The sequence below is a fragment of the Hemitrygon akajei genome, chromosome 2 (genome assembly GCF_048418815.1).
Source record: "Hemitrygon akajei chromosome 2, sHemAka1.3, whole genome shotgun sequence".
In the NCBI taxonomy this organism is placed as follows: domain Eukaryota; kingdom Metazoa; phylum Chordata; class Chondrichthyes; order Myliobatiformes; family Dasyatidae; genus Hemitrygon; species Hemitrygon akajei.
In genome coordinates this window covers 45,194,859-45,218,873 of record NC_133125.1, presented here as the reverse complement: position 1 = coordinate 45,218,873, position 24,015 = coordinate 45,194,859, and the positions used below count along the sequence as shown (strand labels likewise).

Here is a 24,015-nt window from a genome sequence, read left to right as displayed (position 1 = left end):
CAGCAAGTATTTGCCGGTGGCAAACAAAACAAAGAACATTACTAACTAATTTATTAAATCACACGTTTTCTGGTAAATAATCACTGCAATCAATAGCTTGTAACTGCCCTTTTGGAGTGGAGCTTTTGAATCTTCTGTATGACCTGGCATTTTTACAATGTGAACTTAAGTCTCAAAGGTGCACGACATTTGTGGCTTGGCATAGACCAGCTGAATCGAGGTGGCTTAGCCCGAGCGTGAGAGTGGGGAATGAGCCAATACTTGCCAAATGCGACAGTGGACTTGGAGGTGATTGAAACAAGGTGAGGCAATTTGAAGTCAAGGCAGAGCCTGGGCCCAAGAGCAACGAAAGACCAGAACTCTGACGGATTTGAGTGCCGTGCTGAATTGGATAGGTCAAGTGTGGGTTGAATTGAGATGGAGCACCGAGCAGAATTGGAAAGATCCCGTATGGGCCAAATCAAGGCTGCGGGGTCTGGACCCAAATGTGTATTGAAGCAGCAGGGCCCAGGTCTGAGAGCAAGGAGTGATCTGAGGTTTGGACGATTTAAGCACCAAGGGTGTTGGGACTGGAGGCGAGGGACGGGCCAGTTCAGCTTGCTGCTCTGTGAGGTTTGCTCGTCTCTGTGCTGAACTGAGGCTGTGGCCTGCAACGAGCGGGCTCCTGAATCGGCTGTTGCTGGCTTCATGGCCACGGACTCACTTTCGTTAACTTCAGTTCCGCAAGCTATTTGCTTACTTTTTTTGTTTGCATGATTAGTTTTTTTTCTCTGCACGTTGGGTGTTTAGTGATCCTTTTTAATGGGTTCTATTAGGTTCCTTTGCTTAGTGGCTGCCTGTAAGGAGACGATTCTTAAGGTTGTATAAAGTATACATACTTTGAACTTTTGAACTTTAACCCAGATTCAATACATGAAGAATACTCATGACTTCCAACAGCCACACTATACCAACTCCTGAAGAGATGCAATCTTAACATGTAACACCAGCACCCTCTTTATTGGATGCTGAAACGGAAATCAAATTCAGAACATGCAAGGCATTGGTTGAATATTTATTTAGTATAACACAGGGGGCTAATTAAACTCATTGGGTCCATGCCAGATCCACCGAACCCCATTCATATTTCATACTTACTATAACCAAGTAACTAGTGGGAAGAAACCACAGCATCCAATAGAAGCCCACAGTCACTGGAAAAGATGAACATTGCAATGCCAGGTCAGAATCGAACCTGGATACCTGGAGCTGGAAGCTAGCAACACTAATTGCTGAACCATCCATACAATAGATGTGTAAATTTGCATGCAGAATCAATTAAATGTGTTGCCTGCAATAGTACAAACAAATACAGATTAATTATGTATCACAATTCGCTTACTCATTTTCAGTGTTATCAACTTAATGTCAATGTAAAGTATAATTAATGGCGCCACCATACAAGGCTCTCTTGGTCGACATCTTCCAGATAGCTCACAACAATGTCTTTTTTATTTCTCTTACACCTGTTTTTCACCTTTCTGGGACTGTTAGGGCCTGTGATTTACAGCTTGAAGATTGTTTGAGTGATTCAGAACTTTGCTGTCTCTGAGAAGATTCCAGGAAGCGAGCGCGTACTTGGATAGTCTCAACGCAAAGAAACTTTGAGAAAGGGAACGAGCAGATGATAAACTCATTTCACCAGTTAAGGCATCCATTAATCACTGATTAATACATTGAGACATTGAGGTGAATGTGGAAGGTGAGTGAGAGTTCAGCATCGACCGTCTTCCTTTTGATCACTACCAAGAAGAAATCTATAAGCAGTCTATCGCTGTGTGGGTAGGCCTCTCTGCCTTGTGTGGTATCCCTCTCTTTCGTTGAATGTCAGTGATATTGTGTTTCTGCGCTTATGCATTGGACTGTTGCGTTTCTGCATTGTGGACTTTTTCAGACTTACGGATTTTATTATCGATCGTTCCTTTACCATTTTGTTCTGCGAGGGGTTTGGGGGTTGATGTTCTGTTAGTTTTTCTGTGTGGGGAGGGGTTGATGTTCCTCTTCCATCTTGTGCGGAGGACGGGGGTTTTGGGCGTTGATTATCGGGATGCCGTTCTTTTTTGTACGGGGCAGGGCGTGGGTTTGATGTTTCTCTCCAAACTTCTTTCTTTGTTTCGTGGCTATTGGGAGAAGACAAATTTCAGAGTTGTATAGGGGTACATGCTTTGATAATAAATGGGCCTTTGAGCCTTTGAATTAGTTGACTTTGAAAAATCTAACACATTGAAGTTAGTTAAAGTGATGGGAACACACTTACAAACCTGTTGTAGACTTAAAGACAAAAAGATGAAAGGAACACCAAATGGGAGCTTATTGTAAAAATATACACATGGTGTATCCGGTGCAACTGTTTTGGTTTTAATCTTTTGTTATATCATTGTTGCAGATTACATAAACTGTCATATATATTTCCCACACGTATAGATTTTGTACTGTTTAGAATATTATCTGAAGTATGTTTAATTCTTATCTATCTATGGTAAGTTATACTGCAAAAGTGATATTTTATCTCATAAAAACTGCTTTGATGATTTTAATGCATATTTGATTGTTAAGTTAGGGCCCCTTGTACAAAATAGTATAGGATGCAAAAAGCAATAGAAGTTTTTTTTTCCGAACTAAAAATGCTTTCCCAGAAGAATAAAAAGTCTTTCCTCAGTGCTTTGGGAAGCTATTCAGATTATTATTTTTTTGCCTGTGAGAATGACCCTGGTTGACATGGTCGGTTTTCCCAGTGTCTTGCAAACTATGCAGCTGCACCTAATAACTTGCATAAGCTAGTCTCATTCATTTGAGAAGGGGACATGCACCCTACTTTAGTTCTAATGCCGTTTTGTAGGAGACAACTTTTGGAATGTTTTACTGTTTTAGTTCTCACAGTGTTGCAGGCATATCTTCATCCTGCACAGATGGCTAAGAATGTACAATTGCCTCTTTAACACCTCTGATTTCAGCAAACAAAGTCACTTTAAGAAACCTACTGATCAAGTGACCCTGTTTGAAATCATAACAACCTTTCTGCCAGCAGCAAACTCTATAATGAGGCACAGGAAATTATAGCCACTTTTTAAGTTGTGCCAGAGGAAGTCTTGATGCTTGCAGTTATCTCCGTATATTTTATGGGAACCAGATGTAGAATCCTTGCTGACAGTCCATAATGATATATGCTGAATTTGCAGAGGCCTGTTAGTCTGATTCAAGGCTAAAGAAAAAGAGAAACATTTTAATAAATTGATCAATGTAATACTTTGGCTACCACATGGACCGATTTCATGTAGATTTAGATTCATAGAGAGATGTAGTTCAGTCTATCAATGACTCATTTATTCTAATTCTAAGTTAATCCTATTTTTTATTGTGCCCACATTCTATATAACCATATAACAATTACAGCACGGAAACAGGCCATTCCGGCCCTCCTAGTCCGTGCCGAACTCTTAATCTCACCTAGTCCCACCTACCCGCACTCAGCCCATAACCCTCCACTCCTTTCCTGTCCATATACCTATCCAATTTTACCTTAAATGACACAACTGAACTGGCCTCTACTACTTCTACAGGAAGCTCATTCCACACAGCTATCACTCTCTGAGTAAAGAAATACCCCCTCGTGTTTCCCTTAAACTTTTGCCCCCTAACTCTCAAATCATGTCCTCTCGTTTGAATCTCCCCTACCCTCAATGGAAACAGCCTATTCACGTCAACTCTATTTATCCCTCTCAAAATTTTAAATACCTCGATCAAATCCCCCCTCAAACTTCTACGCTCCAATGAATAGAGACCTAACTTGTTCAACCTTTCTCTGTAACTTAAGTGCTGAAACCCAGGTAACATCCTAGTAAATCGTCTCTGCACTCTCTCTAATTTATTGATATCTTTCCTATAATTCGGTGACCAGATTCTCATTAACTCTTCCAGATTCAACCACTTACTCATGAAGTAGAGGCTATTTAAAGTGGTTTTTAACTGACCAGCCTGTTTGGTTTTGGAACTAGGGAGGAAACCAGGTGAACTGCTGAATTGCTGAAACATTTGCAAAAGTATTTGAAAGGGTAATATTTTTTAGAGGAAAGGAATCTTTATTCTAAAAATTTTAAAAATGAGCCTTGTTATTACTGCTGGTTTAATAGACCTGGGTTAACGGAATCATAAGAACAGATAGCACAAGGGAATGCTGTCTGGCCCACCATTCTTGTGATGGCTCTTAGAAAGGACCTAATTAATTGCATTCCTCTAACCTTTCCCTGTGTCTCAGTAGATTTTTGCACATTGAATGTCCATCCAATTCATTTTTGAAAATTTTCATGGATTTTTTTTCACTTTTAGAAACTGGAAATAGGTTATAATTTAATGTGTAATTATTTTGATTTTATTCTCTTTCCAGCTTTGGTTATTTTACCAATTTACGAAGTCTATGCCTGCTACTTACTGACGAGTTAAAGAGTTACAAAGAGACATATTTTCAACTTGTCCCTTTGGTGAAGATGACTAGCCATTGCAGAAACCAGAAGATGCCCTCTTTCACTGGAAGTGAAGTTCAAGCAATATTCTGTAATAGACATTCAACGGTACCTGTTTTACACCTGGGCGCTATATAGAAAAAGTGTCATATTACTTCATATCCCATGATGATAACATCTTGCTAGTTAATGTGTACAATAATCAACCACCTTTCATTTCTCATTACTCCTGCACTAATTAGATTTTATTGCTATAGTGAAATTTGGATTATAGATTTATTTTGTAAAAAGCTAATAATTAAAACATGATAGAGTTAATATGGGGCCGGCTGGAGGTGTAGTTGTATCAGCACTGGACTTTGAGGCGGATGGTCATGAGTTCGAATCCAGCTGGGGCCCAACCTGAGCAGCAGCAGTATCTGCGCTGAATGAAAGTCCTGGCAATCTACTTCTGTATCTTGCCAGGAAAACCCTATGGACCACTACCCCATCCATGAGGCAATGCCAACTCGATGGCACTCAACAACAGAGATAATCTTAATAAGCATGGGGCTGGGGAATCGTGCTAACTGTCAGGCTCAACTTGATTTTATATTATTCCCTGCTGCTTTTAAAAATATTATGGGAGAAGTCGGTTCCACCTGTCAGGAAGTATTCTGGAGTTATGTGAATATAACAAATATTAATTCAAGCAAGAACCAGTTTTCAGTTCTTATTGTAAATGCAAATAAGTTTAGGAAGCTTGCAATTAGCCTTCAGTACTTATTATAACTTCTAAGCAGGAAATTGAAGTTAAACTGGCCCACAGATTGAGAGATTGTATATGCATCAACTGAACATTAAGGCAATGGGGTTGTGTTAATTAGCTTGCATCAAGCCAGGCAACATGGCTGAGTTAGTTGCACCATTGTGACTGAGTTCAAACTGGCAGATCAGGCTGATGTTGTCACTTAGCGTATCAAGCATGGTCATGAGTATAGCTGTAGTCAATAGTTGATCTATTGTGTACTCTTCTGTCTGACTCTCTGTTGTCTGAATTTTTTAAACTACCGTGGATTCCGGTTAATTGGCAGCTGCTTATTTGGGACAACTTTTAAAGAACAAAAACTGATTGAGAAAATAGCTGGGATTTCCTTTGTGTATTTGGGACACTATGCTACTTAATTGGGGCAGAAGACTGTTGCCTCCCTAGCAGTTTCTAACTAGCGTCAGACATGTACATCTGTGTGGCCATTAAACACGACACTGTGCTTAGAGTGAGCAGCTTTTAAATAACATCATTTGCATGTGCTTGTGTTCAAAATGCAGTGATTTTTGCCACTGGTAGCTGGCGAGAAATAAGCTGTAAGACAATTCAGAACTGTTTTGCACACTGCAGTTTCTACAAGTTAAGAACAATGAAGAATTTAAAAGGTATTGACAATTATCTTGAATGTTACAATAAAAATGAAGATTTGGAGAATATAATCATCAATAGCTTTGAATGAACATTATTTACACTGTTTTCACTGATTTTGTTCATTTACAGACAATTAAAAGAATGTGGCAGGGTACACTGAACAAAATATTAGGAACTACTGCACGGTTTTACAGTACTGTAGTAGTAGTATTGGCAGTGTTCTAATTTGTTCTGTATTTAATTTAAATACATAATTTGTGACTCAGTTAAATGGTTAGTCTTTTTTTTTATATATTTTTAACCATGTCCATGAAACTTCAGCTAATTGGGGCAGCTGTTTAATTGGATCAAAGTGTACTGGTCCCGATGCGTCCCAATTAACCAGAATCCACTGTACTTGTGTTAATTACAGTTTCTCCCTGCAAAGGTGTTTGGACCTTTAGAGGTGCCTTACCAATTACAATGAGCTTCCACTGTAAATATGTACCTCAAAGGAACCATTTGTCAACCGAAAGTATTGAAGACAATTCAATGTCATTGTAACTACTGTACTGAAATTGTATTGAATCACCTACTTTGATCTTAAAGGTATAAACATTTGAGGTACTTCTGCGTTTGTGATGAGTAAAAACTTCTATATTACTAGTATCAGTTTGATCACAGTCACACCACAAAGAAAACTGGCCACCACCCAGAGTGAATTAATTAATTAGTTACTGCTGAGAATACTACTACACATCTTGTTCATTTGAAAGCATTTGAGTTCTGACTATTCAAATACTTCTTTAACTGCAAGGAGACTGAGAGATAAGTTTTTAAAGTTTTTAAACTGGGTTTTTATATTCACTGATGGATTCCCTTTCAACCAACTCTAACCTGAAGACAAATTCAAATCTTGGAAGACATTTTCAATACTTTGGTTTAAGTTGCTTATCTTGATTTGGGAGAAAATGTAATTAAATGAAATTTCAAAGTAAATTTATGATTGAAGTATGTATACAGTACACAACCTTGAGATTTGTCTTCTTACAGGCAGCCACAAAACAAAGAAACCCAAATTTTTTTTAAAAAAGGACAATCAAACACCCGATGTACAGAGGGGGGAGAAAACAAATCATGCAAACAATAAAAGCAAACAAATAACATTCTGAACTAAAGTACACAAACAGAGTCAGTCCACATACCCTTAGCTCCGCGCAGAGCCGAGTAAACAAGATGGAGCAGCAAGCTGAACGGGCCATCCCTTGCCTTGGGACTCGACACACTGACCTGACGCCTAAATTGTTGTCCAAACATTGGATTCAGTTGCTTGAAAATGGTCTGGGGCCTGGGCCTGGCATCAAATGACATCAAATTATTATTCTTATGAAATAACTTTTTAAAGCAAGTGTTTCCAAAATTATGCTTCAAAATATACTTGATTCCAGGGTCATAACTACTTAAATTTCTTGCTGGAGCATTCAAAATAACTAGTTCCTCATGTGCAGAACACACTTGCTTTAACCTCTAACAGGAATGCACTCACTCATGGTAGATTTTGCATTCACAATGTGTAAATGAAACTGAGTAAAAACTTTACTACCTGTTTGTACAAATTCTATCTCCACCTACTGACTTATCAAATTTTTTCATTTAAAAATTCACTTCCTATTTCCCTGTTTGTATTGCGGTTTTCTTTCATGGAGATCTATTAAAGAGTAAATGGATGAAAATGTACATAGATTACAATACTATCAAAATGGGAGCTTGTTTAGAGTGAGGAGGAAGAATGAAACACTTACTTATTCTTTGGCAATTAATGATTAAAAACTCTTTCCAGCATTGAAAATAACTCAATGAAATGAGCTTTATCCAGAGTAAAAATTGTGTTATTTCTCAGCCTCTTTTCATCCGGCAAAGAATTCAAAATCAGACTCTTCAACGGGATATTCATTCTCAGTAAAAACACTGTTCCACAACAAATCACCCAACATGATGTCAATTCTAAGTCAACACCCAATTTTCATCCCCAGCATGCCGGGTTTGTAAAACAGCTGCTCCTGTTTATAACTGAACAAGCAGCTTGAACTAATCTTGCTTTCCCCTGAAAATGTTATTTAAATGGCTAACTCTGAAATTGTACTCATGCCTTCAAATTACATTATTTTTCAGATTCATCCTCAACTCAGGATCTTTATTCATTGGTGCACATGAGGATGAGGGGTGACCTCATAAAAGTTTATGAAAATCATGATGGGTATGAATATGGTGGATGAGTGTAGTCTTTTCCCTCAAGCTAGGGAGTACAAAACGAGAGGCACAGATGCAGGATAAAAAGGGGTAAGATTTAAAAGAGGTCAGAGAGACAACTTCTTTAGACAGAGGATAGTGAGTACCTGGAATGAGCTTCCAGAGGAAGCGGTCAAGGCAGATACAATTGCAACATTTAAGAAGCATTTGGATAGGTACTTGGGGGGGAGAGGCTTGGAGGTTTATGAGGCTTATGGGCTGAACATGGGCAACTACAACTAGCAGGGAGGTTGCCATGAACCAGATGTGCCAATGGGCCAGTTTCCATGCTGTATTACTTCATGATGATGCAAACTTGATGCCTACTCACAGTACAAGCCTCCTATGGATCTCAATGTTCTTTCTCAACTGAAAACTTAATTTTAATGGGGTCTAAACATTTTCAGCTGGCTGGCATACAAATCGACAATAACTACCAGAGAGTCATGGTCAGTCATGGGGCCCACGTAGGAGAAGGCAAAGAGCCAAGACCTTATCCATCCAGTATCTCATCATAGAGAGACACAACACAGAACCAGGGCCATCATTGAGCCTGCACAGTCCATTTACACTGATTCTACATTAATTTCCTTTCTAAACTAAATCTCCTCAACAGATTCTGCCACTCACCTACATACTAGGGGCAATATACAGAGGCCAAGAAAACCTACTAAACTGGATGCCTTTAGGCTGTTCGATCACCCAAGCAAAACCCATGTAGCTACAGAGATAACATACAAAGTTACACACAGTACCCAAGGTTGGGTCAAACCCAGGTCTCAGGCATTGTGAAGCAATGGCTCTCTAAGCTGTGCCTCCTGGAAGTTATGAGGCAGCTTTGTACAGCTTTGATGTGGTAACATGGAAAACTGAGCACAGTTTTGATTGCTCTGGGGTGGATGCAAAGAGATTCACCAGGGTGCTGCCTGGAATGGAATGTTTCAGTTATGAAGAGAGACTGGATAAACTGCGTCTGTTTTCTTATGAGTGGAGAAGGCTAAGGGAAGACCCATAGAGACTTATGTATCCTGAACTTTTCAATGATCACTAATTAATGTAGACATTCATCTCTTGACTTTCCCCACATTACTTCAATGGTACAGAATCAGAATGTCCCAGACCCAATGATTGGCTTCAGTTGGCCTCAAAATGTCAGTTGAAGTTGAATTGTGAAAAGGTTTTAGTTTCTGAAGACTGGCTCCGATTTTAATTATTATCAGCTACCATAATTTCCTAACTCCAGAATAATACCTAATGCTGCTCTTATGTACTATTTCTCTACAGGGACTACTCTGGCAATTTCCTGTCAGATATATCTGGCTTTAGAAATGTAGGGGGTGGGGGCTAACATAAAGAAATGCATCCTCTAGCTTGTCTTAGCCCTTCTCAATTCCCTGCAGAATCTACCTCCCTTCTCCTATCATTGTACAGCACAGGAATTGACACTTCGGAGTATGGGAGTTCTCTTCCTGTGGAAGAAGATTGTGAACTTGAGGTAGGGTTGGAACAATTAGACACTTGAAGATTAAGGATTCCGGTACACAAGGAGGCTTCTTGGAGGGGGGGAAATCTTAAACTGATTTTTTGCATCTGTATTTACTCAGGAGATGGACACAGAGCCTATCAAAGTGAGGCAAAGCAGCTGCGAGGTCATGGCTATATACAGATTTCAGAGGAGGAGGTGTTTGCTGTCTTGAAGCAAATTAGGTGAATAAATCCCCAGGGCCCAACAAGGTCTTCACTCAGATCCTGTGGGCGGTTAGTGTAGACATTGCAGGGGCCATAGCAAAGACATCCTTAACCATTTATGAGGTGCTGGAGGATTGGAGGTTAGCTAATGTTGTGACATTGTTTAAGAAAGGCTCCAAGACTAAGCCAGAAAATTATAGGTTGGTGGACCTGACATCAGTACTGGGCAAGTTATTGGAAGATATTCTAAGGGACTAGATATGTAAGTACTTGGATAGACAGGGACTCATCAGGAATAGTCAACATGGCTTTCTGCATGGTCGGTTATGTCGAATTAACCTTATAGAGTTTTTTGAGGAAGTTACCAGGAAAGTTGATGAAGGTAAGGCAGTGGATGTAGTCTACATGGACTTTAGCAGGACGTTTGACAAGGTCCTGCATGGGCAGTTGGTCATGAATGTTCAGTCACTTGGCAACAAAGATGAGGTAGTAAGTTGGATTAGGCATTGGCTTTGTGGGAGAAGCCAAAACGTGGTAGTTGATGGTTCTCTCTCTAACCGGAGATCTGTGACTAGTGGTGTGCAGCAGGGATCAGTGCTTAGTCCATTGTTGTTTGTCATATATATCAACGATCTGGGTGATAATGTGGAAATCTGGTTCAGCAAATTAGTGGATGACACCAAAACTGCAGGTGTAGGAGACAGTGAAGAAGATTATCAAAACCAGATGAAAAATAGCAGATGGAATTTAATGTAGACAAGTGTGAGGTGTTGCATTTTGGGAGGACAAACCAGGATAGGACTTACACAGTGAGCAGTAGGGCACTGAGGAGTACAGTAGAACAGAGGGATCTGGAATACAGATCCATAATACCTTGAAAGTGGTGTCACAAGTAGATAGTGTAGTAAAGAAAACTTCTGAAACATTAGCCTTCTTACATCAAAGTACTGAATCCAGGAGAAATTGTATAAGATGTTGGCAAGGCCTAATTTGGAGTATTGTGTACAGTTTTGGTCATCTATGTACCTACAGGAAAGATGTCTATATGATTGAAAGAGTTCAGAGAAAATTTACAAGGATGTTGCCAGGCCTGGAGAACCTGAGTTATAGGGAAGGGTTGAATATTTTATTCCCTAGAGAGTAGAAAAATGAGGGAAGATTTGTTAGATGTATACAACATTATGAGGAGTATAGATAGGGTAAATTCAAGCAGGCTTTTTCCACTTAGGTTGGGTGAGACTAAAACTAGAGGCCATAGGTTAAAAGTAACATGTTTAAGGGGATGATGAGGGGAAACTTCTTCACTCAGAGGATGGTGAGAGTGTGGAATGGGCTGCCAGTGCAAGTGGTGGATGTGGGTTCAATTTGAACATTTAGGAGAAATTTGGATAGGTACATGGATAGGAGGGGTATGGTCCAGATGCAGGTCAAAATTTGGATGGACACATTAATGGTTCAGCATGGATCAGATGGGGCAAAGAGCCTGTTTCTGTGCTGTAGTGTTCTAAGAATCTATTTTGTTATGGTGAGGTGGGACTGAGGGGGTAGGACAGGAAGTGGGAGACAGAGAGAAAAAGTTGGATGCAAGTCCAAAAGCATAAATATGCAGATGCTGGCAATCTGAAGTAAAAAAAGAAATATTTTCCTTCTCCCTTATCTGTACCATTCTTTTACCACACTGGCAAAGCCCTAACTGGTTCTTGTCTATTTTCTATACATCTGTTCTCAATCACGCTTTACACGGGCAGAGCAACAGAGTTAACCTGCAACTGACTTTCCCCCTCACTCTTCTCTGCATTCAATGGAGCATCCTTCAGAACTCCATAAAGATTACACCAGCAGATGTGTACTCCTTTCTCCTTCCTTTTCAGTGTTTTAAAGCAATCTTTCCTTTTTCAATGCCCTGGTCTGCTTTTCTGTCCCCAGTAACCTCTCTCTGACATGAGGGTCTTTACCATGCAAGTACAAAACCATAAGACATGAGAGAATTAGGCCATTTGAACCTGCTTTGCCATTCTAACATGGCTGGCTTATTAGCCCTTTCAACCACATTCTCCTACCTTCTCTCCATAATCAAAAACTAATCAGCCTCTGCTTTAAATATACTCAGTAACTTGACCTCCACAGCCATCTATAAGACCATAAAACATAGGAATAGAATTAGGCCATTTGGCCCATCAAGTCTGCTCTGCCATTCAATCATGGCTGATCCTTTTTTGCCCTCCTCAGCCCCACTTTCCAGCCTTCTCCCTGTAACCTTTGATGTCAGGTCCAATCAAGAACCTATCAAGTTCTGCCTTAATTACATCCAATGACCTGGTCTCCACAGCTGCCTGTGGTTATAAATTCCACAAATTCACCACCCTCTGACTAAAGAAATTTCTCTAGATCTCTGTTTTAAATGGATGCCCCTCTATCCTGAGGCTATGCCTGTGGTCTTAGATTCCTGCACTATAGAAAACATGCTCTCCATACCCTCTCTATCTAGACCTTTCAATATTTGATAAGTTTCAATGAGATCCCCTATGACCTTTGTTTTTCTAAACTCCAGCAAGTACATGCCCAGAGCCATCAAATGCTCTTCATACAGGAAATACAACACCTGCCTTTTTACTTCTTCCTTCTCAGGGACTCTCAACCGTCCCAGGTGAAACAGAGATACATTTACGCTTATATCGAAGAGTATGGCACTTGGTGTTCACGACGTGGCCTCCACACGGGAGAAACCAAATGCAAATCAGGTGATCACTTTGCAAAGCTCCTACACTTCTAGTTGCCTGCCCTTTAAATCACTGTCCATCCCCTCATTGTGAGAGAAATGGTGAAAGAAATTTATAGACAGACCAAAATGAACTGAAATCACAACTTTAGGAGAGTTTAGTTGTCCTTGAATGGGAAGTAAAGACAGTAAATAGAGAAAAAGGGAATGGAATTCCCAACACATGTTAAATATTTTCATCAAGCAATAACTAAGGCAGCAATGAGCCAGGAAAGAGATATTTCCTCTGTTTATTTATGTGTTATTTTGGCTATTGGTAAGCGACACTTCAATTTTAAAATCTGCGCTTCGTATTTTTCCATCATCTCCCTCTTCCCTGTTGCTGAAGTTTTCTCTACACAGCCTTTCCATTTTTTTTTTACCTGGCCTTTGATCATCTCTACTTTTGAACATTCTACCATTGCTTCTCGGGCAGTCAGCTGCCAAAGCTCTGCCCCTGTGTTCTTGTTTCTTCTTTCATGATGAGCCTTAAGATATACAAGTTATTTTGTAACAACCCAGCAGAAGATCATTCAGTCTATCAGCTCCATATCACTCCCAGGGGAGTAATCCATTTTATCCCTCCTCTGTACACTTCAACTTGTTCTCTCTTACACATAGCCACAAACTCTCCTATGTGAATGAGGAAGGAGTCATGTAGTGAACACGTTTGTGCTGTATCTTCACTTAACCAGAATTCTGATACAGAAAACAACCCAACTTACGATTGTCGACACTACCATTTTAATGGAAGATTCCTTGTGGCCCCAAAAAGATGCCCGCAGCTGGGGAAAAAAAACTAGCAAACTGAAATAAAAGCAGTGAAAGCTGGAAATAACCAGCAGATCAGGCAGAGCCAATGGAAAGAGAAACATAATTAATGTTTCATTTTGTAAGGGTTTTTGACTTTAATGTTAATTTTATTTTTCTTCCCACAGATTATGCCAGACCAGCTGAATATTTCTGTCATCGCCCATCCCATCCTGCCAGAACAAATCTGATTGGACTGCACAGTAAAGGTCTGATTGCCTAATTTTTTTTCACCCATTCACCAGCGTAGTGATCATCTCAAATGTCTTGAGTTTCAAGTCAATGAGAAGGTAGACTGATGAGCTTGGACTGATTTTAAATTCCAAACCTTCCTTTCTGGAGGATGATCTTGTGAGTGAGAGACTAGTGAGTGTGCCCCTGTCTGTATCAATGCTGAAGGGTAAAAATTGCCAACAACTTGTGCTGGTCCAGCCATGTCGAAACTATTGCAAGAAAGCATGCCAATGTATCTGCTTTCTCAGAAGGCTAAAGATATTTGGCATATTTGCCAATCCACATGGAAACTGCTCTGCCCAAGTCAGCAAGAAATTTCAGAGAATTGTGAATATAGCTCAGTGTATCTCAATAACTATCCTCTCATTGGAAACTGCTTACACTTCCCACCGCCTCAGTTGAGCAACCAACATAGCCAAGGGCACCTCCCACCTTAGCCATTCTCTCTCCTCACTCCTCCTGTCAGGCAGAATATACCAAGGCTTGAAAGCTCGTATCTCCAAACTCAAGAACAACTGTTATCAGAATCTTGAATGGACCTCCTTAATGCTAAAAATAAATTCTTAATCCCTTGTACTTCATAGTTATATAGAAAACAGCCCTTCCAGCCCAACAAGTCCACAAGGCCCAATGATATTGATGTGACCAATTGGCTTATGAACTTGACAGTCTTTGGAATGTGGGAGGAAAATGCGACACCTGGAGCAAACCCAAGTGGTCACGGAACAAACATACAAACTCCTCACAGACAGCAGTGAAACTGAACCTGTGTCGCTGACATAGTGTTAGGCTAATCGCTGTGCTACGCCAAGCGCTCTGCACTTCTCTGTACCTGCTACACTATATTCTATATTTTGCTTTCTTACTAGCTAATGGTCTTGTGGAAAGGCATTATCTGCTTGGATAGCATACAAGCAAGTACCTTGGTACACATGATAACGATAAACCAATAGCAGTAGCAACAAGCTGACTGATCGCCTACCACAAAGCATCTTGCACCGATAATTCTGCACTCATTTAAATGAGCAGCACTGGATGATAATGCCACTACATGTAACTCTGCTGACATTAAAGGGTTTATTGTAAACTTTGCAAAGGACCTTTTTCAAAGTGGAGGTGCTCATGAAAATACTGATGTAGAAGGGAAAGTCAAAGCTTGAGCTGGAGGATAAGAAGATGAAGGCTGATGTAAAAGATGACTTGCACATCATACAATAAGAGCCAGAAATCTATTGTTCAGTTCCTGCTATAAATGCTGAATGTGTTGCACTGCACATTGTATTCCACTGATAAAATCCAATTCTATTATGGTCTGACATCTGCCACAGTAGAGGATGTCCACAACGAGTGACTAGGGAGACATGTCCAACTCCTTATATTTCAAAAAGAGCTTCACCAGTGAAAGAAAGAAGTGAGGAAAGAGTGAAAATAGAACTGGCAAAAGAGAAAGGATGGTACTGGTTAGAAAGTAAAATCATCCAGAAATTATTTTTTGTTGGAGAAACTGGACAAAATTTCTGGGCTGTTGCATGCCTTGGTGAGATGATGGATGGGTAGTTAATGACATTTCATTGAAAGTACACTATACATCACAAGCATGTCCTTCACCAGTTAATTCTGACTGGCATGTGTTTCCCGCATTCTATGATAACTGAAAGGGAACTCTCATTTAGTGCTTTCGTGGAATCACTGTGTTGGAGAGAGTGATTTGTCTTGTGGTGTCGCTCAGTTGTTCCTCCGAGGCTCTGTTGATATTCCTATGTCTAACGTCTTCTGTCTCTTCCTGGACAATCTGTCTCCCTCCGCTCCTGGGGTCAAGTCGAGGCATAAGCCTGCCATCCACCACTCCTGGGTTGCAGAGGTGTCAGCGAACTCCAAGACAGAGAAAGCCTCCACACTTGATTCCAGTCCCGCGAGCACACACCTCGACAGGTAGTATCTACATGAGGCACTGTCTCAAGCAGGCATGTATCTATCTTCAAAGATCCAGGCCATGTCATTTTCTCATTGCTACCATCAGGAAGGGGTATAGAAGCCTGAAACCCCACACTAATACATCGAAGAACAGCAACTTCCCTTTAACCATTAGGTTCTTGAACCCACCTTCACGACTCTAATCACTATATCAGTATAGCAACACTATGACTACTTTGCACTACAATGGATATTATTTTTTATATTCTAATTGTGTGTTTTCTTGTAAAAATTGTGTAATCTTTTTTGTGAATGCTACTTGTATGATACTATGTGCCCGAATGTCACTGCAAGTATGTTTTTCACTGCACCTGTGCATACATACTGTATACAGGTGTCTCCCCCCCCCCCACCTTTTACAAAGGTAGAGCGTTCCTATGAAACCTTTCTTAAGCCGAAATGGCGTAAAGCAAAGAACCATTAATTTATATGGGAAAAATTTTCATAAAAGCAAAAATCCTCTTTGTAAAGCAAATACAGGTTACTAATGTAGGTCTTTTGTAAAAGCGAAGCGGCGTAAAGTGAACATTCGTAAAGCGGGGGACACCTGTACTTGTACATGTGACAAGAAACTACCTTGTCTTTGATTCCACGCTGTTTAGAGGCTGGGAAATATCTGGGAGAACATGAGAAAATTCACCAAAGCCTTCAAGAACAAAACTCCCAAAAAGCATAATATATGCAACAAAATAGAAAATGGAATGGCTGTGAAGAAAGCCACACAGGGAGTACTGCTTAGCCTAGAACAGGGGTTCTAAACCAGGGTTCTGTGAGAGGGGCTCTGCGAGAGATCATGACTAAAACAAAATAAACATTTTTTTCAACTTCACGCGACACATGATGCTTGCAGTGGTGGGCAGTGCCCCATTAACGATCTCATAGGAGATCTCTCAGCCCAGGATGGCATGTGCAGTAGGTCAGGTTTATTTGCTTGAGTCCATTCTCAGTTTTTAACGCAAGATAGGGGAGGCCATTCATAATTGGTGAGCGCTGTTTTGCACGGAGGGGAGGACGGTAGGCTGATAAGGAGCGTGAAGTGCATTTTCCGAGCGTTGAATGGAATCACACAACTTGGCCTGTGATGTCAGCCTCTCCCTCTCAAACTCCCCCAACTTCCCCTTATGTGCTGCTGGACTTATGGGAGTGAAGAAACTCTACCGATGTAGTAGAAAATTGGAGGGAATCCCCCATTGTGACCGAATGCTTCCTCTCCAAGGACAGCTGGGGAAGAATGTATCCTCGGAAGCGGGGCAGGGAGTCGGCCCTGGCAGAGCCTTCAACTTCCCGCTGCCTAGACCCATGAGTGGCCATGTTGGCGAGGCACAGGAACAAGCCCACCAGGAGAGCCTCCTCGTGACCCTACCCCTTCCATACTGAGTGCCCGTATACAAGGAGCGTGGGGCCGAAATGCAACCAGAACCTGAGGAGCAGCCCCTTCAGACACTCACACAGGGGCTGCAACCTCTCACACGCCATATCAGCGTGGCACACTGACTCCTCCCGGCCACAGAATGGACAGGTAGACAGGGTGACAGTCAACCTGCTTAAAGACCTGTGGCGCGGTACTGCCCAATGCAACACCTTCCACCCCAGGTCCCCACTGAACAGGGGAAGGACCCATAATGAAGAGATTTCCACTGGGGACCTCCTCCACTGACAGATGGTAAAACGGATCGGCAAGGTGAGTCTGGTCGGCAGACGAAGTAAGAAATGGAAAGGTGTGCAAGAGCAGCCCATACAAGGGCATCGCAGAGGGGCACGGTGGGCATCCCCAGGACAGGGCTCATGTTGTGTGGGACCCTCCCTGCATGGTATCCTGAGGCCTGGGTCTGACAGGCAATTCTAGCTGATCAGGCGGTGGTGCGACTGGAACCCCTCCACTTCCCTGAGCCTCCTCGACACCCACCATGACCCCTCACAGCTAGAGCACTATCCTCCACCCTGTATGGGTAAGACTAGACCCCATACCCTTAATAGCTCTCGGTAAAAGCGAAGCAGTTCCCTAAAGAGGCACGGCTGATGCTGTCCATCGTGTGCCGTCCTGCGGGTAGTGTCCCAGGTGGAGCAAGTGCATCACCAGTTCATGCCATCTTGGAGGGTGGTCACTGTACAGGTATCTCTGCAGGGTCCAGAGCTGGAGAGCCGCCAGTTGGGTGTGCACACACACCAACGGCTGACCGCCCTCTGTGATCGGAAGACTCAGGACTGCAGCAGAGACCCAATGCCTCCAGCTGCCCCAGAAGAAGTCCACCAGCCTCTTCTGGGTCCTGGAGACAAAAGCAGTGGCAGGACTGAAGTAATCAGCTGGCACCATATCTTTATACAACTTACAAAAATAGCAATAGCTCTAGCAAAATTGAAAAGACACTTAACAACAAATCACGTAAAAGTGCTGATTATTTTAAACAACTATTGGAATCTCAAAACAAACAGATTAAAAGTTTTGAAAGTAAAGTCACAGTCAGTAAAAAAATTTCAGGAAGCAAGTTATTTCATAGCTTTAAGACCAGTTCACTCGAGAATGTTTTAAGAACTATGTGATAGCCTGGACAAAGAGCACACCAGTGTCCTGCTACATACAGAAATCTGATGGCTTGACAGAGGAAGAGTTCTTAACAGGGTGCTCGAGCCGAAAGGTGAATTGCAGGAGTACTTTCAAGGAAATAGTAGGCTAAATTTTGCTAATTGCTTTGCCGATGAAGAATGGCTGCAGAAACTAGCCTATTGAGCAGATGTTTTTCATCATACGAACCAATTGAACAAGTCTCTGCAAAGCCAAGATATTTTGACTTCAGATGACAAGGTTCTTGGAATTAAAAGAAAACTGAATCTTTGGAAAAATCATGTTGCAAATGGAAATCTTGAAATGCTTCCACTGTTTGGGCTTGAGAGTAAGGAAGGATATCAGAAAGTCTCGAGTCTTATTGAAAACCACCTGGAAGAACTGCAGAACAAAATTGAACAGTGTTTTCCCTCTTTTTCAACACAAGTGTATGACTGGGTGAGGGACCATTTCTCTGAATCTTCTGCTCAGCCTGAAAACTTGGCTTTGAGAGGAGAGGAAGAACTTTGTGAGCTGCAGTCTGATCATGCACTCAAGATGAGATTTACTGACCTGATCTTGGACAAGTTCTGGATTTCTGTGAAAGAAGAGTACCCTGCCATTCATAGGAAAGCAATGAACATTTTGCTGCAGTTTTCAACTTCTTACATGTGTGAGCAAGCTTTTTCTTGTTTAACAAGCATCATGAGCAAGGATAGAAATCATCTTCAGGCAGGATTAAGGAAAATCCCAAGGCATTCTACAAGTACATGAAGAGCAAGAGGATAAGACTTGAAAGAATAGGACCTATCAAGTGTGACAGTGGGAAAGCGTGTATGGAACTGGAGAAAATAGCAGAGGTACTTAATAAATACTTTACTTCAGTATTGACTATGGAAAAGGATCTTGGTGATAATAGTGATGACTTGCAGCAAACTGAAATGCTTGAGCATGTAGATATTAAGAAAGAGGATGTGCTGGAGCTTTTGGAAAGCATCAAGTTAGATAAGTCACTGGGACCGGATGAGATGTACCCCAGGCTACCGTTGGAGGCGAGGGAGGAGATTGCGAGTCTCTGGCAATGATCTTTGCATCATCAATGGGGACAGGAGAGATTCTGGAGAATTGAAGGGTTGCAGATGTTGTTCCTTTGTTCAAGAAAGAGAGTAGAGATAGCCCAGAAAATTATAGGCCTGTGAGTCTGACTTCAGTGGTTGGTAAGTTGATGGAGAAGATCCTGAAAGTCAGGATTTATGAATGTTTGGAGAGGTATAATATGATTAGGAATAGTCAGCATGACTTTGTCAAGGGCAGGTTCTGCCTTACGAGTCTGATTGAATTTTTTGAAGATGTGACTAAACACATTGATAGATAGATAGATAGATACTTTGATGAAGGAAGAGCAATAGATGTAGTGTATATGGATTTCAGCAAGGCATTTGTTAAAGTACCCCATGCAAGGCTTATTGAGAAAGTAAGGAGGCATGGGATCCAAGGGGACGTTGCTTTGTGGATCCAGAACTGGCTTGCCCATAGAAGACAAAGAACAGTTGTAGACGGGTCATATTCTGCTTGGAGGTCGGTGACCAGTGGTGTGCCTCAGGGACCCTGTTCTGGGACCCTTACTCTTCGTGATTTTTATAAATGATCTGGATGAGGAAGTGGAGAGATGGGTTAGCAAGTTTGCTGATAAAACAAAGGTTGGAGGTGTTGTGGATAGTGTGGAGGGCTGTCAGAGGCTACAGCTGGACATTGATAGGATGCAAAACTGGGCTGAGAAATGGCAGATGGAGTTCAACCCAGATAAGTGTGAAGTGGTTCATTTTGGTAAGCCAAATATGATGGCAGAATATAGTGTTAATGGTAAGACTCTTGGCAGTTTGGAGGATCGGAGGGATCTTGGGGTCTGAGTCCATAGGACGCTCAAAGCAGCTGTGCAGGTTGACTCTGTGGTGAAGAAGACATACGATGTATTGGCCTTCATCAATCGTGTAATTGAATTTAGGGGCCGAGAGGTAATATTGCAGCTATATAGGACCCTGGTCAGACCCCACTTGGAGTACTGTGCTCAGTTCTGGTCGTCTCACTACAGGAAGGATGTAGAAGCCATAGAAAGGGTGCAGAGGAGATTTACAAGGACGTTGCCTGGATTGGGGAGCATGCCTTATGAGAATAGGTTGAGTGAACTCAGCCTTTTCTCTTTGGAGAGACGGAGGATGAGAGGTGACCTGATAGAGGTGTATAAGATGATGAGAGACATTGGTCGTGTGAATAGTTAGAGGCTTTTTTCCAGGGCTGAAATGGTTGCCACAAGAGGACACAGGGTTAAGGTGCTGGGGAGCAGGTACAAAGGAGATGCCAGGGGTAAGTTTTTTTACTCAGAGAGTGGTGAGTGCATGGAATGGCCTGCCGGCAACGGTGGTGGAGGCGGATAAGATAGGGTCCTTTAAGAGTCTTTTAGATAGGTAGGTGGAGCTTAGAAAAATAGAGGGCAATGGGTAAGCCTAAAAATTTCTAAGGTAGGGACATGTTCGGCACAACTTTGGGGGCCAAAGGGCCTGTATTGTGCTGTAGGTTTTCTACGTTTCTATCTCATTTCAGTTGAAGGTGAAAGTGTGTGTGCTTATCTAAAGTTCGACCCAGAATTGAGGAATGTATTATATTTATCTTATGAGATTTTAAAATTCATGAAAGAGAAAGAAAGAGTAAATTCAAGAAATGTAAACTAAGCTTAACTTTTTTTTTCTAGAAAGGTTGGCTACAAATTTATTCTCTACTCAAAAGAGCATTGATAATTATTTTTGGATTATTATATCTACAACTTATTGATCAGGCTAATGTATTGTGAGCTCTAGATATAACAATTTTCATGCAGTGGTTCCCTGACACCTGACGTTTCAAGGGTTCCTCCAGTGCAAAAAGGTTGAGAAAGGCTGGCCTAGAAGCAGGAACGTTAAATCTGGTCAATAGTGCTACACATGTTACATAATTGTGTTAGCACCATGTACTCCAGCGAAGCTGCTCTGCAGCTGCCCCTGACCAAAACAAAAGGTGTCATTTCAGTTCTTGAATTTGAACCCATCTGCTATTTATTTCTTCTTTGATCAGACAACCTGCTCGTTATGTTTCATACAATTATACTTTCGACAGATAATCAGGGTATCTAATGCAAAGTCATAGCTACTTTTAACTTAAGGAAGGAAGCCTTGACTTTCCTCTTTCCCATGAAAGGCAGTGTGACCTAGGCAATAGATTTGTACTTCAAACTGTCTGGAAAACATACTGGCCTTTGCTATTTATAAAATGGCCTGTTTCCTTCACCCTTGCTGGTTGTGTAGTGCATTGGGTAACAGCTGGTTTAGTTAACCTGCTGGCAGTTTTTCAAGTGAATGGTCAAATGCAATATGAGTTGTTTAAAGCAAAAGAGTTCAGAATTCAATGTTCAAAAGAAAGGATTTGTACATTACTATTATGTTTATGTTCCTGTTTGCTGTACTACATTAGTATTGAAAGATAACCTTGAATTAGAGAAACTCCCTTAAAAGCCATCCACCAGTCTAGCCCATTGAAGTTGTGGTCTATTATTTTCCCAGCACAGTTACGATGATACAGAATTGACATATGCCACTCCCAGTGATTGGGTTGATGGCCTTGAAGAAAACTAAATTGTAAACAAGGTACTTTTTCTTATTTTGAACACTGGTTCTTGTTCGCATACTTCCATTTCTCCTGAATCACTCAACTTTATTAGAAATAAATGATCTAGAAATTGATTAACTGAGTAAATAGCATTTGTAATCATTTCTGGGTCAAATCTTGACATAGAGCAGTTCCTGACCCAACTTTATGATGTCAACCTGATGTCCACACCAAGAATTTGGTGCATTGCAGATCATGTTTCTTTGGTAGTGATTGCCATCAGGAACTCCTGAAACAACCATACCATTACCAGACAGTAATACCATTAATTATCAAAGGGGATGACTACATTTTAATCACTGCAAGACGTTTATGTGGACTGATTGTTATGTATCAGCCAAAATATGTATATTGTCCAGATTTTGATTTATTTAACTACTTACTATAGGAATACAAAGGGAGCTATGAAATGTATGCAATAATCAGTGAGGTTCATCATTTCTGATCTTATGATAAATCAATGATGAAATATTGAAGAAGTTTGGATGTCAGCGATTCCTACAACATGACTAGACCACATCAAAATGGAGAATGTTCTGACTCTCGAGCTGCCAAGGAAGGAGTTAATAGAAATATTCAAAGTTCTAAAGAAGTTAAAAGAGAAACTGTTCCAAAAGTCAGTAAACAAATAACAGATTTTTAAAGCAAATGGCAAAAGATCCAGATAACACATGAAAGACGAATGTTTAGTAGGAGGGAGTATAAATACATGAAATGCAAAAAGTTTTCAAACACATGGGAAAACAAGGAGGCAAGTTGAGTAATTTTAAGTTCTTCAAAGAGTTGGCACAGGGATAGGGCCCACCATAGGCTCCTGCTGGGATGTAGCCTGTGAATTCAGGTTTGTTTCACAGGCTTGTACAACATGTAGTAGGGCACCTGTCCCATCTTGTCTCAATGAATCTGGACAATGATTTTCAATGACACATGTTGGGTGAGGTTTCTTCCATGTAGGTGGCAAAATTAGTGTTCTTTAATGGGTTGTTTGCACACATACCACTTTGAAGAAGACTCTTTGGTGCTCTGCTTAGGCAGGAACTTTTACAGCAGTGGTACCCAGATGCACCAATCGCCTGAAGTGGCACAGGTAGAAATAATAGCCCAGTTAGAAGAATGGCAAGATGCACATGGGAGCAGGCAAATAGCCATCCTGCTTCACTGACAATAATTTGCGGGTCTTGATAGTTGATTATCAACTCCCTTAGAGAGGATTGAAGTGTTTTTTGGACTCTTTCCCTACTGAAAAAATACAGTAGATGGGCCTCATTTGAATAACTAATAAATCCAGTCTATTGTCATCACTAAAACAATTTTATGTTGTCTTCTACCATGGAATCCCTGTAAAGGTACAGGGAATAATTGATTTCTTTAAGGTACTTGTGGCCTACTTTCTCTGTTGGGACTAACTGCAGTTTTTAACTAAACTATCTGGTGCTCTGTTGTGGAGACAGCAGCCTCAGATTTGCATTGAGTGATGATTACCCAGAATCTTTCATGCATAGGCACTCCAGGCACGTGAACATGTTGATGCACCATCAATAACTCTCGGAAATGGGAGGCGAACGATAGGCTTTTATTAGCTGCAAGAAACGACCACACAACATCCTGGAGACTGAGGGGGGAGCAGTGCCTCCAACCGCCTTTATACAGGGGTCTGTAGGAGGAGCCACAGGAGCAGTCAGCAGAGGGGCATGTCCAGACAGGTATATGTAGTTCACCACACATGTGCTTCAAAGTTTCATTTTGCACCAAGAACTAAACCCGTTGCTCACTAAGTTCCCCCAAGTTGTTTAACTTCCATGATTCATTCGAATACTGCTGATCCATTTTCTGCCCAATGGGAAATATGACAGGAATAGCCTTGACACTACCTGCTAAAGACCAGTATGTGGTGGGTTTGACTCCGAACAGCCCTATGATTGAACTACCATAGTAGGTTCAATCACGGGTGCAGACTTGGACTGCATTATTCTATGACCAGCTCCAAACCATACCATTTCTAGAAAGGCTCTATGACAATGTTTTTAAAAAAATTTCTACCACTCAGTTTCATCAGTTAATTGCCAAATTCTGACATTCATTTTTTTCCTTCTCAAGATAATGGCATTGCTGACAAAGCTGGATATCATTATGTACACTTTGT

At 41.2% G+C, this 24,015-nt stretch overlaps 1 long non-coding RNA gene across 1 annotated transcript; it reads right to left on the bottom strand.

Moving 5' to 3' along the window:
• Positions 1–1,067: 1,067 nt before the first annotated feature.
• Positions 1,068–7,840, bottom strand: LOC140737381 (uncharacterized). The gene is made up of 3 exons (XR_012101125.1): positions 7,680–7,840; positions 7,083–7,231; positions 1,068–2,159 (listed from the first exon to the last, which is right to left on the bottom strand). It is a non-coding gene; the product is annotated as an uncharacterized lncRNA (long non-coding RNA).
• Between the last annotated feature and the right edge of the window lie 16,175 nt (positions 7,841–24,015).